Source organism: Neopsephotus bourkii, unplaced genomic scaffold (assembly GCF_033783945.1).
Source record: "Neopsephotus bourkii isolate Nb327-2 ecotype Australia unplaced genomic scaffold, CSIRO-AGI_Nbou_v1 NB_580, whole genome shotgun sequence".
Taxonomy (NCBI): domain Eukaryota; kingdom Metazoa; phylum Chordata; class Aves; order Psittaciformes; family Psittacidae; genus Neopsephotus; species Neopsephotus bourkii.
The window spans coordinates 1,207,492-1,219,521 of record NW_026901081.1 but is presented as its reverse complement, the minus strand read 5'-3'; the positions used below and the strand labels follow the sequence as shown (position 1 = coordinate 1,219,521).

The 12,030-nt window shown below is 51.0% G+C and overlaps 1 protein-coding gene across 5 annotated transcripts in view; it reads right to left on the bottom strand.

The window, feature by feature from the left end:
• Positions 1-11,183, bottom strand: part of GDPD5 (glycerophosphodiester phosphodiesterase domain containing 5) — a 168,370-nt gene extending 157,187 nt beyond the window's left edge. For 2 of the 5 annotated variants that reach the window (XM_061351404.1, XM_061351408.1), the window contains exon 1: positions 3,135-3,265. The gene's annotated coding sequence lies outside the window, so the exon portion shown is untranslated. Of the gene's footprint in view, positions 1-3,134; positions 3,266-8,260; positions 8,370-8,663; positions 8,766-11,105 lie in introns of those variants that run through there. The other 3 variants (XM_061351406.1, XM_061351407.1, XM_061351405.1) reach the window with 3 other exon arrangements.
• Between the last annotated feature and the right edge of the window lie 847 nt (positions 11,184-12,030).

Below are 12,030 nucleotides of genomic sequence, written 5' to 3'. Positions count from 1 at the left end.
TGTCTCATACCTTTAGTTCCAAAGAAAGCCCAAACTATGGGGGGGTTGGGGGGGTTGGGGGGGTTGGGGGGGTTGGGGGGGTGGGGGGGTTGGGGGGGTGGGGGGTTGGGGGGTTGGGGGTTGGGGGGTTGGGGGGCCCAAACTATAGGGGGGGCCCAAACTATAGGGGGGGCCCAAACTATAGGGGGGGCCCAAACTATAGGGGGGGCCCAAACTATAGGGGGGGCCCAAACTATAGGGGGGGCCCAAACTATAGGGGGGGCCCAAACTATAGGGGGGCCCGTCAGGAAAAAAAATGCCAGTTTGGCTGCAGGACATCCTATCAGCTTCAAGCAATGCTGAAACAGAGCAATAATAATAGAATGGTTTGGGTTGGAAAGGACCTTAAAGCTCAACCAGCCCCAACCCCTGCCACGGGCAGGGACCCCTTCCACTGGAGCAGCTTGCTCCAAGCCCCTGTGTCCAACCTGGCCTTGAGCACTGCCAGGGATGGGGCAGCCACAGCTTCTCTGGGCACCCTGTGCCAGCGCCTCAGCACCCTCACAGGGAAGAGCTTCTGCCTAAGAGCTCAGCTCAGTCTCCCCTCGGGCAGGTTCAAGCCATTCCCCTTGGCCTGTCCCTACCAGTAAGATTTAGGTGGCCAGGCAAAAGCAACCAGAAGGCAACAGTGCCTGGGACATGTACAAGGAGGATGCAACATTCAGCTTCTTGACCAAGCACTTGGAGCAGCAGCACTCAGGCAAGTTTTGCTCTCTCCCAGATGCCCCTCTTGCCTTTATATAGTCATAGAATCATAGTTAGGATTGGAAAGGACCTTAAGATCGTCAAGTTCCAACCCCCTGCCATGGACAGGGACACCTCACACTAAACCATATTACTCAAGGCCTCGTCCAACCTAGCCTTGAGCACTGCCAGGGATGAAGCATTCACAACCTCCCTGGGCACCCATTCCAGTGCCTCAGCACCCTCACAGGAAAGAATTTCCTCCTTAGATCCAATCTAAACTTCCCCTGTTTAAGTTTTAACCCATTACTCCTTGTCCTACCACTATGTTTATGAACAATCCTCTTCTGGAGCGTAATAAAGGGTTGGAAAAACAATCCCGCATGAGCAAATAAATGAGCACGAGGTCCAGAGCTGATGCCAGAGCCTGAAAGGTTAAAGGCGAGATGGCATGCATGGAACAGGATTTAAGCTGTTCTTGCTGCCTCCTCCTACTAGCACTTGCTACACTCCTCCTAGATCTAACCCCAGGCCCCACCATGACTGTATTTCACTTTCAACCTGAGGCAGAGAACTTCTTATAAGTAGCATGAAATGGGTCAGGGATCCCGATAACAGCTCTCAAGGTAAAAAAGAGGGTTTGGGATCACTGCAATCACATTCTCTCAATGCAAAAGGTTGGTTTGCGTTTCCCAACTGCAGTATTTAACCAAGAGAAACTTCCCAGGAGACACTGCCTCAAGCACAGCGTGTTTGAGCCATAATCAGTACCTAGAGATGCTCCTTCTCCCCAGCTTCACAACACTGCGAGTCAATTCAGGTATAACGATTGGGGTATCAACTCTGGTAGGAGTCAGATGGCTTTGCTACATGAAGTACTGCAATTGGATAACCCCAGGAGCTCCCATTTCCACTTTATCTCTGGCTTCTTGGGATGATGCTGCTATCACAAAGCCACGTTCGGAGCACTGGATGCTGTGTTTAATCCTATTAGCTGATTACACGGCTGAGCAGCAGCAATTGTTTGCTCAAAGAGTGAACCCAACTGCCCAGTTTGGGAGCCAGACGGTCACAGTGACCTTGTGTACAGCAGCACATAACAGCAATGGGTGTTTGCTCCCGCTCTTGTCAAAAGCCATCTCTTTCAACAGCTCAGCCTATCTGCAGCACAACGAGGGCTGATGCTCCTCATGCCAACCCTGGTTCAACCAGACTAAAGCCTGGAGCATGGCTTTGCAGAGGTGGGAATATTTCTGCTATATATCATGCTATACAAGTATCCCTCTTGCCAAGTCCCAGCTCCTTCCTCCTCCATCACCTGCCATGCCATCACTTGGCCTAATACACATGGCAAGAATGAGGACCAATTTGTCCTGTGTTCACAGCAGAGAGGACGCTCATGCAAGAAGGCAACAACCTAAAAGGACCTTCCTGCCATAACCAAAGCAGATGAACATCAGGTTTGACCCTCTTTTCCCATGACTTTCTGTACATTTCTGGCAGGAGTCATGAATAACAACAAGGAAGCAAACAAGGAACGTCCCTTCCCATCCTGGCTCCACTTCCTAGTGAGAGCAGCCAAAGAAACAGGTTCCCCTTTCCAGGTCCCTTGTCTTGCTATTGGCTGCCTGGTTTCAACCTCCACACTGCATCACTTATGGGGAATGAGCTTTATAGAGACTGAAGATTCCATTCCATCGAGATTCATTTCCTCATGCCAAAAGGAAAGGCAGTTTCTGATCACACCACCCTCCTGTGAAGCAGGCATCACCACATCTCCCTCCTGGGGAGTTCAGCACAATAAACCCTGGTCACACTTTCAGAGAGAAGCTGTGGGCATCCATCGTCTGGAGAAGGCTCCGTGTTGCAGATCCCAAGAGGATGGGGATGCCTGCGTAAGCATGGAGTCAGCTGCCCCAATTTGAGGGGGACAAGACATGCCCACACTCACACTGGAGCATCCCCTCCATTCATCTCAGTGCATTCAGGTGACACATGGGAGCTCCTGGGAATTACACCCCTCCAAATTAAGATGATTCCCGGCCCAGATCTACACCACTGCACCCTTTACCACTTTCAACCCATGTTTCTGTTATCCTTCCAAAAGCCAGTGCCCTAAAAGAGCATCAAAGAGGAGAACTGTCCTCCCTGCACTAGTGTTCAATAGCTGTATAGAAGCTCTAAGAACCCTTTCTCCAAGCAAAGGGCAACCTGGAAAGATGCAAGAAGGCAGACCCCTCCATTTCAAGCCACGCTGAGACCAACTGCCACCTTCACTAAGCATCCCCAGCTCATCACATGCACGCTCACACAGCACAGAAGCATTTCAGACGCATGCTTGACCAGTTCACAAGTCTCAACCCCCAAATTGCCCATTTCCTTTATGAAAAGCACATTTGAGAGGGACTTACGGAGCAGCAGCACTTCCAGCACCATTCCCTGGTGGATGTTTCCGCACTAAAGGACCCAAAACACCTCCATCTCTCCAGCTTTCTGATGGTTTCAATGGGGCTGATGAGCTCTCAGCTGGAAAGGCTCTGGCACACAGTTTTATCTGCAGCAGAGCACACTTGTGTGCTCTGAACCTCCCTTATCACTGCTGCAAATAACAGCAGATAGGGAGAAGCACGTAATGCCTGGGGAGGGAAGGCGCACAAATACAAGTGGACACGTCATCTTCTGACCCCATTTGACCACGCTCATGACCTCAGGGGCTCCCTGTTCATCACCCCATGTAGCCTCGGAGGCTCCACAGCCCCTAGACAAGGACAGCCCTACATCCACCCCATAGACTGCGTCAGGAGCAGAGCGGACTCCAGACCTTCAGTGGGTCATCCCGATACGTCCCTCCAGGGAACATGCAGCCACGATACAAAGTTCATGGAAATAGGGAAGAAGCCAACGTTTTGCCTGAGCTGGGGGAAGAAGCCAAGAGAGCAGAATGATGGCCTCAGGGGTCCAATACAGCACTCGCTACAGCCAGACTATTACACAAGAAGCTTGGATTTAAGGACTGGAGAGAGAAGGCTCCTTAAGAGGAGACCTTAGAGCAGCTCCAGTGCCTAAAGGGGCTACAGGAAACGTGGAGAGAGGCTTGGGACAAGGGGAATGGCTTTACCTGTGGCAGGGGTTGGAACTGGATGAGCTTTAAGCTCCCTTCCAACACAACCACTCCAATGCTGCGATCTCACTTCAGACAATGCTCACAGCTTCCAACTGCTTCAGTTACATACTTCTGCCTTAAGCAAAGCACAAGAAGGGGTCTGGTGGATGCTAAACCCCAATCACCAAAACAAGGTGCTCTGGGTGGGCTACTCAGTTTGGGGTTTAAAGGTTCCAAGTTAGATGTGTTGAGCACGTTAAAGCATCAGGCCCCTGCCTTCACGCTGCTCCTGTGACAGCAGGAGTGATGCTCACCCTTCCCAGAGGGGCTTTCTGGAATGGTTTGCACCAAGACCTTCTTGCATCCAGAGCCTCCCTTCCAGCCTAGAGGCCTAGCACGCCACAGGGTAAGTTTTAAGCTCCTCACTACCCCTGTTACTTCCCATACCCCATGCAAGCTCAGGAGCACAGCTCCAATCACAGCACGCTGCAGGGCTGCTGCGTGCCCGGGTACCAACTCAAGGAAGGACATTTCTTCACCCGCTGGCCTTCAGCAGCATCGCTCCTGCCCGAGTTCCCAGGGACAGCATCTCTGTTGCTATAAACCCCCAAGCAGCTTTGTTTCCCTTTGCAAAGCAAAGCTGTATAAGGAGAACCCACACAGTCTGTGTTTCAGCAACAAGCATCCACACAGCGGCGTGACCTTGCAAGGCACAAAGGCTTTCCTGACACACCAGAGCCCACTTATTCCCATCACATTAACGTTTTAACATATACAGCTGTCCTCCCCACAGATACACCACATTCCTTTAACACACAGCTCTCCGACAGCAAGAGGCTGGAGATCCACACACACATACAGAATCCTTATGCAAAGGAGACAGATTAGGAAACACTTGTGATAAGGGAAAGTATCTCCAGCCGAGCTGTCAACCTCGTGCTTTAAATTAGGCTTTTAATGAGGGCCATAAGCACTCTGCATTCCAGTGATTAACTTGGAGCTAAATGAGTTGAGTTGCTTCTTTAACACCCATTCTGCTTCCAGGTTTCAGGCAGGAGCAGAAACAGGAGACAAGAACTACAAGGAGCTTGCAGGCTCTCGGGCACCAGCAACTCTTGAGGCTAATGACAAAGGACAAGGAGTGGGGTAACGCACCCCTAAGATAAGAGCCACCCACCACTATATACTTACAGAGCATCAAATGCAACACAGCAAGTGGTTCAGGAGCTCACAGGACTCAGCTTGGGAGCATAGGGAAAGATGAGACAATAATATCCATACATTGCTATTGGGTGAAAGCTGGGAAACAGCCCCCAAGTTGAGGGTATGAAGTGCAGAGCAGTCCTTCATGATAAACATCATTTGCATGTGAACAGGAACACGGCTAAAAATAGACCTTTTGAGAAGCCACGGGTCTCACCTTACCTCTTGGCTTGATGGATTGCAGGGCTCCAAACCCAGCCACAGATTACAAAGCCTGTTCAGCCATCATTACAGTGCGACTCTCCAAGCTCAAGCAATAGCCACAGATGGAAAAATCATAACCCAAAAAGCTGGAGAGAAATGGAGCGAATCACTCAGCTGGATTCCTGCCTGGACACCCAGCCCAAGCCGCAATCACTGCCTGTTTGCTCCCTTTCCATCTGCAATAGGTTTAACTGGCAGTTTCAAGCCTCATTGACAAGACCCATGAATAATCAGGGGGTAGGTTGACACCGACATGCCCACAATACCTGCAAACAATCACTGCTGTATCAGGCCACTGCCTACAAGAGATCTCAGCCTCAAGGAACTTCTTTATGGGGCTTCTTCATACAAGGAAATAGTTGAGTGAGGAAGAGAGGCTGGGTTTGTGCATAGACCTCTTCTCCAAGAGGCCTTTCTTGTCTCCGAGAAAGGTCAATGGGTTGGATGACTCCTTCCTACATCAGCAGCTGAGACATGCAGGAAGCATTTTAATCCCAAGGAAAGCATTAATTACCTCTTAAATAAAAAGCAAACATGCTAAATCCACCCAAATATCCAGGAGTGACCTCACCACCATGGTAAGTCCCTGTAAACAAGCCTCAACCCTCCCCATCCCTCTCAGAGACAGGGTTTAGGCACCAGTGGAGCCTCCAGTTACTGTGATCCAGGAAGCTCACAGATCTCAGCTCCATCTAAACCTGCCCTGGTGCAGCTTGAGGCCGGTTCCTCTTGTCCCATCCCTTGTTCCTTGGGAGCAGAGCCCAGCCCCTCCTGGCTCCATCCTCCTCTCAGGCACTTGGAGGCAGCCATCAGGTCCCCCCTGAGCCTTCTCTTCTCCATCTGAACCCCCAGGTCCCTCAGCCCTTCCCCATCACACTTGGGCTCCAGGCCCTGCACCAGCTCCATTCCCTTCTCTGGCCCCGCTCCAGCCCCTCAATGTCTCTCTTGCAGTGAGGGGCCCAGAGCTGAGCACAGGATCCAAGAAGGAACCCTATGTACAAGCCTCAAACCCTCCCCCTGCTCCTCAATGACCTGCTCCAGGATTACACCTACCTCCCAACACCCTCATAGAGCCCTCAGTGCATCACCCCATCAGCTTCGGGTACCAACTCCCAACCAGCATCCACAGTGCTGTAGCCATCTCCAAGCTTGAGAATGTAATCTATTTTATTTGCTTTGCTGCAATTCTGCAGTAGGCAACAGGCCCATTGACTTGAGACTCGGGCAATTTGATTTATGATGAGGTGACTGTCAACTCAAGAGATTCATCAATATGAGGTTAAGTGGCCCAAGATATAATCTATTAGAGTGGCTCCGAACAACACTTGGACATTGAAGGGTACAGCCAGTCCATTACATCCCTTTAAATGCTACACCCAAAATACCTACTAAAGGAAATACTCATCTTCGCTTTGTGCTATTTAAGTCAGATGCGAGATGCTTCCCCTGAGCAAGCTGTGTAAATAGGAGCCCAAAACTGCATCTAACCTCAGGTTGGGGGAGGGAGAAGTTTCATTTCAGCTCAGAAAGGGAGGCAAAAACGTGGGGATCAGACATTTATAAAGAGGTTGTACAAATGACAGCAGTTTTAAGAGAAATGGCAAGATATAAAGAAAATAAAGATTAAGAACCAAAGGCAAGCTTGTTTGAAGGGGGAAAAGCACAAGATAAAAGCTGCTTTAGCACAGTGCCACATGGTAAATCCGAAAGTGAAACACATCCTGAGCCTTCCCATCCAGCAGCAGCAGAAACTTCCAGCCCATCACCTCCAAGTACTCTGGGATCCAGCAGCCTGGACCCAAAAGCTGGCTCCCAAGCAGCCAGAGATGCAGTGGTTCGGGAACAGGAGGATTCAGTTCTGTCATGACTAAGGAATTACAGTAAAACCAGGACAAGCTATTTCCAAGACGGAGATCAGCTGCCAGCAGCACAGATGTGGGAGCCCAGATTTGTGCATCACTCAAAGAAAGGGGCTTTTTGCCTCCCTCCTATCCCCATCCCACCCTTTATCCAGCGGGAAGGAAACAACAGCCCACATCAGCAACACCTGGAGCAGCAGCCACAAAACCCAATAAATCAGTGCAAGAAATATTCACCAAACCCCCCAGTTTTAGAAAGCTGAATCTGCCCAAAGACAAAGCGAGCAAGAGGCAGAGCTCAATCACGATGCGCAACGGATTCAGTATGTGACAACACACGATGCATGGAGATAGACGTGAGCATGGAAGAACTCCCCTCTACCACCCATGAAAGTCCTTGTTTGCACTGAATACCCTTCAGGGGAGCACTGTGGACCTTGAAACCCCTCCTTGGCAGAGAGCTTCCCCAACTGTTTCATTCCCTATAAGAATAAGGCTTTTCTCTCAGGTTATTGAGCAATGACAAGCTATTGAACCAACACACACACAGTGGCCTGCCACTATCTGTGGGTATTTGGGGAGGAAGAGAGGAGAACGCCGTGGTGAGCTAAAGAGGGAAAAGCAGCAAAGGCAAAACCACCAGCGTTCAGCTTCTGCATAGGTTTGGAAAGTCGAGGCATGCATTAAAGTAGCTGTATCTAATCACTGTTTATAGAGGGGCTGGCAGGCGAAAGCAACTGCTATAAACAGCCTTTTAAATCCCTTTTCCCAGCATCACTCTTAGAGTATCCCTACAAAGGTCTCTTAAACACCAGCAGCATACTCAGGGTAAGGGAAAACCATCAGGGAGAAGAGCTGGAAGAGGAAGGTTTGGCTTGAGGAGGGATGGAGAAGGAATGAGGTGCCTGGGTCCCACATACACACTAACACTGCACCCCTACAAGAGCCTCTTGGACCCCTGGGTGGGCAAAGCTTTCCCCTCCATGTATTCCAGCATGGGTAAGGAAGCAGCTCGTTGGTGTGACACTGCCCTCTCCTGAGCAGAAGGAGCTGCTCAGCTTCACACCCAGCTCCATACAATGATTACTGGGGAGCAAACATCACTCACCCCACAACCGGCACCAGCAGAGCCCAGAGCAGCCTCCTCACACCAAAAGGACTTAGCTTCGTTCTGCCCAAGGGTAAGCAACCACCACTTGGTCTCCTTAATGCTTAATTATCAGCTGCTGCAGCCTTCCAAAGCCTCTTTATGGCCACAGCCAAGTGGCTCCCAGGTGGATCCCATTCCTTCATCTCAATATCACGAAGGTGCAAAGCATCCCATTAAAGGGGTTGTGGATAGGGCAACAGCCTTTCTGGGTGCATCTTCTCAAGAGAAAGGAGTTCCAAACCAGCCTCCAGGGAAAGCATCTTCCTACACCCCATGTTTGTAGGAAAGCTGCTCTCAGGAGGAGCCCTAAGCACCCACCTCCATCCAACCACAACACCCTTAATGTCAGTGATAACCACACCTTCACACAGCAGCCCGCAGCTCTACAGCAGCAATGCCATGAGGATTTCAAAGGTACAACCACATCCTTGCATCTTCACCCTCAGGAAGCCTTCCAAAGTGAGTTAAAGGACAATATCCCCTGTAGGTGTAGCTGTTAAAAGGGGACCTAGCTCTAACTTCCACCACCTGCGAGCATCAAAGTGCCTCATAGCAAACAACAGGGTGAAGGAGCCATCTGCTACCAGCATCTTCAGCTCAACCTGGGAGACCATTTGGAACTGAGTTACTGTCACCCGTACCTTAAGAAAACACACATCAAAACCCTAAACATACTGATTTTGGCATTGAACAGCATGAAAAACTGCATCAGTTTTAATGCAGGATCGAATTCCCATGGATAAAACTACAACAAATAGTCCCTGCCCTCTGCAACCGGCTCAGCATCTTGCTATGATCTCCCTGCTTCATAAAAGCAATTTGTTGCCTTGCAAAACCAAGCCCCTTTATCATTAATTCCAAGCCAGCAGTCGCTGAGCCTACAACTTGACACCAAATAGATGGATCCAAGCAGAACTCATTTCATTGCTTGTTGTCATGCTTCGCATTCAAGTACAGGATTCATCCCAGGGAAGAGAGGAATGCACTGATTTGATAGAGAAAGTACAGCTTGACAGAGACACCCACTCTAAAATTAACTCTGCCTTAAAGCAGAGCTTATATTTGACACCTTCTAAAGCAAAGAGAGATATTCCGGAGCTAAACAGTGCTGGGATATTGGTGTGAAGACGTCATGATGGAGGAAAAGGGGTTAAAATAGCAGGATTAAGGATTCAGGATGCATCATCGCTTCAGGTGGATGAAGGCTGTATAATGTATTAATGGACCATTTCCCGTAGCAATCTGATGACTGGTGAACACAGGCAAAATGCAAGGCAGGAAATCCATTTAGTTCAGCTTTCCCCAGCCCCACCTGCCAAGCGCAAGCTGGCAATAGATATGAAGGAACAAAGGTAAAAGGCATTTATCCTACACCACTGTGTGAATCCAACCCCTAAACAAGCTGTTTAGGGCTAAGCACTGGTCTAACTTTGCTCCCTAATACACAAGTCAAAATGCCCTGGCTGCTGGGAGCACCCCAATGAGAACACAGCATCCGAGCAGCGCAATAGGGTTTAACGTTCTCCACACACAGCCTAACTTTCTACCAGAGGAAAACCCACATGGGCTTACTGAGCAAACACTCATTTCCCTTCACAGAGGGACAAAGAGCCAGCAAAGAGAACCATAACTCAATATCTGCTTCATTTCACATGCAGCACGGTCACCACCGTTCCCATTATCTACCCGTAATCCCTTCCCAGCCCCAAAATAACCCGCAAGCCAACACGATGAGCAGCAATAACACAGACCCACCCCAAACACCCAGCACACGGAGAGTTTGACACAGGCAGGGTTTTAGCCTGGCTGAAGAATCCCCGTTTCCATCTCGCATGGGGTGAAATTTCACAGCTTCCAACATGAGGAATTGCTACACCAGAGCTTTTCCAGAGGAAAGGCTCACATTTCCACTGCAACTCCTCCAAGCCCAGTTTTCCAAGCAGTGAACAGACAGGACTTGGGAGAGAGCTTCTATAAAACAGCAATGAGATGGATTCTTTTTTTCCCCCCTCTTTTTCCTGAATTATTCCTTTTTCCAAGCAATTCCTTTGCCAAGCATCCAGACAAAATAATACCCTTTATATTCACCTTCTCTGCTCAGGGCTGGGAAGAAATAGGGGACCTTAACATGGGGCTTTGTCCCTAAGAGCCATCCAGGACATCCCTATCGCATCCTCAGAGCGTGCGAGGGAAGTTTGGGTGTTGGATAGGCACAGGGTGCTCACGCAGCAGGGCAAGGAGCAATAAATTCCTTTGGGATTTTGCTGTCTCAGGGTTTTACAACGCTGGACAATCCCAGTGGAAAGCCCTGGGGCTGTGGGACACTGCAGATGCCATTCTTTTGAAAGCCATGTATAAAAATGAAGCCTTACCTGTAAAACAAGCAGGGTTTAATGGGGAGAAAGGGGGTGGCTGGATCCGTACCCTGGAAACTTGGGGGATCCTGGAGCCCCAAGGGGGTACCCTGAGACCTGTCCTTAGGGTGGGCGCCCACTCATATCCCCCATCGCACAGCAGCATCCCACCACATCATAACTTTGCTTGGGATGCTCCCTGCTAGGGGTGCCACCCATGAGGGTGGGGAGCACCGTTTCTTGGGGGGGGGCACAGAGGGCAAAGAACGATCTTTTGGGGTAAAGAACCACCTTTTCGGACAACAAGAGCACCTTTCGGGGGTCAAACCCGGAATATCACAATACACACACCCCTGCTCAGCATCACCCCCCCCACCCCGGGGGACAGGGGGGATGCGGGATGCTAAGGGCCACCCCTTCCTCCCCGTCCAACCGCTCCGACCCTTTACCTGCCGCCGCTGGGAAAGCCTCCAGGTCTCTAAGCCCCGGGATGGGATCGGGGCGGAGGGGGCACCCCTGCTGCTCCCTTACCCCCCCTCCCGGTGGCAGGGGTGCGATAGGGACAGCGAAGGGAGGGATGGAGCCGGCACCACCGTGCCCGTGTCCCCGGTCCTGCAGCACGGCTCGGCTCGGCTCGGCTCGGCTCTGCCGCCCGCTCCCGGGTGCGGGGCGGGGGCTCGGGCGGGCGGCTCCGCCCCGGACAGCGGCGGCAGGAGGAGGAGGAGGAGGAGGAGGAGGAAGAGGAGGAGAAGCAGGATGCACCCAAAGGGGAGTCCTGGGGTGTCCGTGCGGGGGTGCGAGCTAAGCCACAAGGGTTCGTGTTTGGGGGTTGCACGGGTTGGGGCATCCCTGCTAAGGGGGTAACTGAACCACATGGGGGTGATGCCCCAAAGCTCGGCGCTGGGAGCCCTGAAGGGGTGGGAAAGCCGGGGGGGGCTTGGTAATGTACTGTGGGGTTTGGAAATGATGAGCCCCAAAAGGGCAGCGAACCCCCGGCTGCATCACACATAGAGGCATAGAATGGTTTGGGTTGGAAGGGACCTTAAAGCTCATCCAGTTCCAAAGGGACACCTTCCACTAGAGCAGCTTGCTCCAAGCCCTTGTGTCCAGCCTGGCCTTTGTCACACAGCACCACCGTCCTCCTCCTCTGAATCGCGATGTCTGGAAGTTGTTCACCCCGAGGAGCAGCATGTACATACACACACACAGGGTGTACATATTCACACATAGGATGCACACACACACAGGGTGTACATATTCACACATAGGATGCACACACACACACACAGGGTGTATATACTCACACATAGGATGCACACACACACAGGGTGTACATATTCACACATAGGATGCACACACACACAGGGTGTACAT